At 36.4% G+C, this 5,625-nt stretch overlaps 1 pseudogene; it reads left to right on the forward strand.

The window, feature by feature from the left end:
- The first annotated feature begins 2,276 nt into the window (after nt 1-2,276).
- On the forward strand, nt 2,277-5,343 carry LOC121379480 (annotated as a pseudogene).
- Nucleotides 5,344-5,625: the final 282 nt, after the last annotated feature.

The following is a 5,625-nucleotide window of genomic DNA, read 5'->3' on the forward strand; positions in this document are numbered from 1 at the left end:
CTTTCTACTTTTTGACTGTTTGTATTGACTTTTATTTTAAGAACTGCAGTTTTGCCGAGTCGAAGTTCTAGGCATTTTCTTAACAATTCTTTATCGCCTTCTTTCATTTTTAGAACTGAATCTGCAGGTAAATAGGCTGGTTTCCATGCCTTGATCCGCCTGCCCGAACACACGAATGAATGCCTTTGACACAGGGTTGAACAGTTGCCACTCACACAGGCCACGATGGGGTCGATGTTGTAAGTCTTTCTCTTCTTTTAGCTATTTTAGTGATATCTCCTGCAAGTTGACGGTGGGCGATGTGAAGTTCGAGGTGACAATATTGCTGATAAGATGGCAAAACGTCGCTGTAGTTTCTGTCGGTCTGATTTATTTTCCCCCTGGAAACATGTTTTTGCTGAATGAAACTTTCTCAATAGCCTTTTGATGACTTTTAGAAAAATGTCTAGAGTCACGTAAATTCTCAATGGAACCTGTCTGTGCTCGGGTAGCACCGTCAGTAGCATGTGAATCTTCATCAGTCGTGAAATAGCCAATGTTCAGTTTGTCTTCATCCATTTGAAATTCATTCACACATTTTTCTGCATATAAGCCCTCATTGCTGATGGAATCTGTTGTCTTGAGATTAACTGTACATTTTCCACTGTGATTTGGACATGTAATTTTCTCTCCTTTAGATCTGAGGATTTCAGCTTTTTTGCAAAGTTTGTTTGCAGTGTATATCCCAATAATTTCCTTTTTAGGTGTTTCGTTCTCAGCAGTGGTGTAGACCGCTTGAGTTGCAGGCTGCAGGGGTGTGCTCAAGTTCCGATCGAAAAGTCTGTTGTTGTAACGACAGTCTCCCTCGACACTTATTTTGTGATCACTGGTAAAACCTTTTAGTCTGTTTAGTCAAACCAAATTAGACAGTGTTTCTTTCATATCCTGTCTGTTTATGTACACTGTTTTTGATCTAACATAATTAGCTGAATTCTGCATTCCACGCTTGCTTCCAACAGGGATACCAGCTGCGGATAAGGAATCGCGAAATACTGTAATTCCAACTGATGTATTCATAAGGCCCACATGTATCCCAATATTAGGCTGAGCAGCTTTCTGACCTCGTGCAGTGGGTAAAGTGGCCTCTTCGTACAGTTTGTGCTTCTTCGATCTAAAATGACATAGCTCTCATTTTAAACCTAGGTGCAAACACATACCCCATTGTTGATAGGACTATTCGTCATACTTCAGATCACCATCACAAGTTATTTCTATGTTCTCGATAAGATTCATTGAATAGATTGAGCACTTTACCACAATGAAGAAGTTGATAGCCATCTAAGTCTTGATTGGTTTGTTTCAGGAAATCTTCCAAGGCATCAGGAACAAATGGGTCAGGCCGAAGTAACCGCATATTGCCAGTCGTCCCTCGGTGACCACATAGGAAGATGTACCTCGACTCGTTGACGGCTTAGCCACTGCATCAAAGTCTTCCCTGGACAGTTTAGTACAGGTAGTTGATTTTGTGGCATTTTGGAGCAGTGTACTTTCTTTTTGGTGATGGAATATGTGACCAATTACATATACATGTTTTCTTTGCGAGGGGTTTCCCCACAATAATTTCTCAATTTCAGTATATAAATTTAATTTTTTGTAGTCTGCCCCAGTGTGACAAAAACATGTTCTCACTTTTCTGAAAACACATTTTCCACGTCCGCAGAATACCATCCACTGAATACTTTGTCCTGGTATGCAGTAACAACACACTGAAACAACATGCTGTTGTGTCATGGTGGACGTATGGCTGCTAGTGGTTACCCAATATGCCAAAGATACTCCAAATAGAGCAACAGTTTTGTACTAATCACTAAAGTAATTTGAAAATGTTTCCCACATTCCACAATTTTCAACTTTAAAATCTAATGTAAAAATTGAGGGACAGGTGAGGTAGTCTGACATTACCAGGTGTAGCAATCAGTCAGACTTGAACTAAAATAGAAATCTTTATTTAAAGGAAACATGTCACCTGAGCTATATTTGGCACCAAGCATGTAAAATAAATTATAAATTGAATCCCCTAAAAAAAAAAAAAAAAAAAAAAAAAAAAAAATTAATTACTTAAAATATCCGTAAAAAAACAGATACGAGCTCTTAGCGGAAATTGCCGATCTCTAATGAGCAAGGCGATCACGTGGTCCGTGACGTCAGAGACGAGTCGCTTGATCTGAAGCCTTACACTTAGCATTAGTCGGTACTGCTCACAAAGAATCCAAGACTAGCAGAGCTTACCCAAAAAAATGAATGTTCGTTCGCAAAACATTTTGCCATATCAGTTTGAGCCGTTGGTAAATGAAGAAAGGCACATATTTATTAACAGTGATACGGAAGAAGAAACGGATAGAGAGTCGGAGGGTAGAGGCACCGATGGTGCCAGACCAGACGGCAGACTTGGCGATCTTGGCTGGTAAGTTGTGGACGGTAATGGCTATTAGTAGGATTACCTACCTTTTGTTTGTACCGCTTGTACGCGATTTTCGTATTACGTTTGTCATTTATTATACTTCTTTTATTTCTGTTGGAAGTTGAAAATTAAATTAATACGCGACATCAGCGTTGGTTGTCAGAACCTTCAAATTCAAGTATAAGTTGTACTGTTATAGGACAATTGTTTTCTAAATTGCACACAATAATTAGTATTTTTGTTAGTCCCAAAACATTTACTTTTGTACTTACGTCAACCCAAATTGAAATTATTTACAATTTTGAATTTAGTTTTTCTGAAAGCCTTTTCCCCACCCCATCGTTTATTGCTTTTGTTAGGTTTGTTTTATTTTTAAATCATACATACATGTATTCATTTACGGTTATATGGCGTCAGACATATGATTAAGGATGGGTGGAAAGAGAAGTAGCCCAATGGGCCCACTGTCTGGGGGCAATCCTAAACTGACAGTGCATGAGACCAGTGGGTTACGCCCCACCCATTTTTACAAATAATTACACACATACATATTGTGGGTCCCCTCCCCATTCCAATATAAAATCCTGGCCAGTACTGTATCAATTTGAATGTCCTTTTTTTTCTTTTCTTTTTTTTCCAATTAAACATTCACAATAGATAACACTAATTTACCCTGCTAACACATTTCATAATTTTCTGGTACAATGCCCTCAAACCCCTTTAGAGATTTCAGTCCCTTTAAACTCGGATCATTTGCCATCTGAAAACTCACGAATCCTTTTTAAAATGTTGTAATGACTGGATCCACCTCTGTACTGTAATATCGGTGCTCATTTTACTGTTGAGTGCTCAAACAGCTTGTGGTATTGAGTTAATTTTGAGTGCTTACCCGAGAATCAAACCACCTCAGTGTACCCACCAAAAATGGTGACATTGTTTAATTCAAATTCAAAGAATACTAGTGCCTCAAGATGTTTGCAGACATTTCTGGTTTTCAGTAGGTCTACTTTTATAACAATGTGAAAAAGAAAACCAAAAAATCAAATGATGATAAAATAATAACAAATGATGATAAAATAGTAATTTATTATTTGGACATGTATATAAATATTAATAACTCCCCCCCCCCCCCCCCCCACACACACACACACACGCGTAATTAACTAAGGGCTGTTCCATGAATGATCATAAAGATGGAGGTTGTCCGGTTTTAGATACCCACCACCCACAAAATAAATATGCTTAAATCATGTATGCATAGAAAATTATACATCACCAGATGTAAAATAGTTATTGTGCTCTCCCACCTGTTGGATCAATTCTGGAACATCCCTAAAGAATTAATATCATATTGCTCAGAAGTCTGGGCTTTAGATTGCAATGAAGCTAAGGTGATAAATGCTTTACTCCAAATAAGTATACCCAACATAAACATGTTCAAATTAAGTACAACATGCCGGCCCTTCAGTAATTGAAATAACATTACAGTATTATAAGACCTTGATGTACTTTAAAAAAAAAAAAAAAAATCCCTGTTGTGTCCAAATTAGAGATATCTAAAGCCCTGTCAACTATTTTCTTCTTGTGGGTAGGGTAAGTGACCAGATTTGTACAAATACAAGCTATTAATAACTACATTCATCCCTGTTCGTCCAGATAGTGTTTCATATGTACATGTACTCATTTCACAAACATTTTTTAACAAATCAAGAATAAAAACTAGCCTTTTTTCTTGGTAGGTTTGATTTTTCAGAAACATACAATTTCTTTTTAGGGCCTTCCATGAGTATTTTACAATAAATAATAATAAAAAACCAACACACAATAAAAACATTAAAAAATATATACATCTACTATTTATCAATAACGGGGTGTTTTTTTAATCGTAAAAGGAAACAAAGGTCAGTTACTTTTAATAAATATTCATGACATCTTTAAGAATACAATCCATTTCCTTCACTTTTTGTTAATAAATACATGTTTGTTTCAGGCGTGACTGTGGTAATTGTGCCTTGATGGCCACTGTAGAAGAATGCCTATGTTGTATGGAGGTGCCAGCAGCTAGATACAAGGCCGACATAGCAGATGTTGAGTGTGTCACAGCATGAGGGATTTATTGTAAACTGCCTCAACATGCATGTCTTGGAGTTGGCCATGTTGGACTATGTTCGTATGGACGGACCACTCGATGACAATGATTCCATTCACGAGTAAGAAGAATAATCTGATTCAATTTACATAATCATATCCATTTGACACAGTAAAAATTAATGGTCAAATGCAGCATAGTAGACCCTGGCATAGTTTAGTATACAATTTCATCTTGTTTAATGCATTTCCTAGAATAGCTCTATTGTACACATAAAAATATAAAGTCAAGTGATATTATTACTTTAAATGCAAATATTTTCAAGGTACATGTGCCCTCAGGAATAACTCTCATAAAATGACCTTTATTTAATAAACAATTAAACACGGTCACGTTTTAGTTTCTAAAGATAATTATTAGAACAACAATCATCTGATGCAAACACATTGAAACAGTAATGATGTATGATGTATTGAATATTTACAATTTCTTTGCTGTTTCTTCCTTTACAGGACATACAGATATGTTGCTTATAGACGATTTGCGAGATGGATTGGTCAAAGAAATCGCCGTGTGCTTGCTGCATGTGTTGTTGTGAAGATTAGAGACAGTTTCCCATCAGAAAACTACACTGGCTTTCAATATGCTAGACAATAAATAAATTAATAAAAATGTTCATAACACTATAACATCTTGTTTTGGTCATCACTTGATATTCATCACATAAACAGCTTATCAAATAGCATTGAATCGTGATCTGTGTCTTTGCACAGCTTCTGTTTTCTCCACTCTGTGATAGTCAGTTGTTAAGAATCCAGGCATGCTTGACATTGCCTGCTTGACATCTGTTCTTGAAACTCCGTAATTATCCAGCTGGTATCGTCTTTGCATTAAAGATTCCATCAGTGTATCTACATGAAAATAAAGTTTAAAAATGTGAAAACATATAAAATGAAGCAACAGGCATTATACTGTTGATTAGTTCTTCCTTGTAATATAATAATGGTATATTTGAGCACACCTCCAACATTTTATACTATAGCTACTAGTATTCTGTGTCGAAGATCTAATAATCTTGGGAGGAACCTGTAACTAC

This window comes from Gigantopelta aegis, chromosome 8 (genome assembly GCF_016097555.1).
Source record: "Gigantopelta aegis isolate Gae_Host chromosome 8, Gae_host_genome, whole genome shotgun sequence".
NCBI lineage: Eukaryota > Metazoa > Mollusca > Gastropoda > Neomphalida > Peltospiridae > Gigantopelta > Gigantopelta aegis.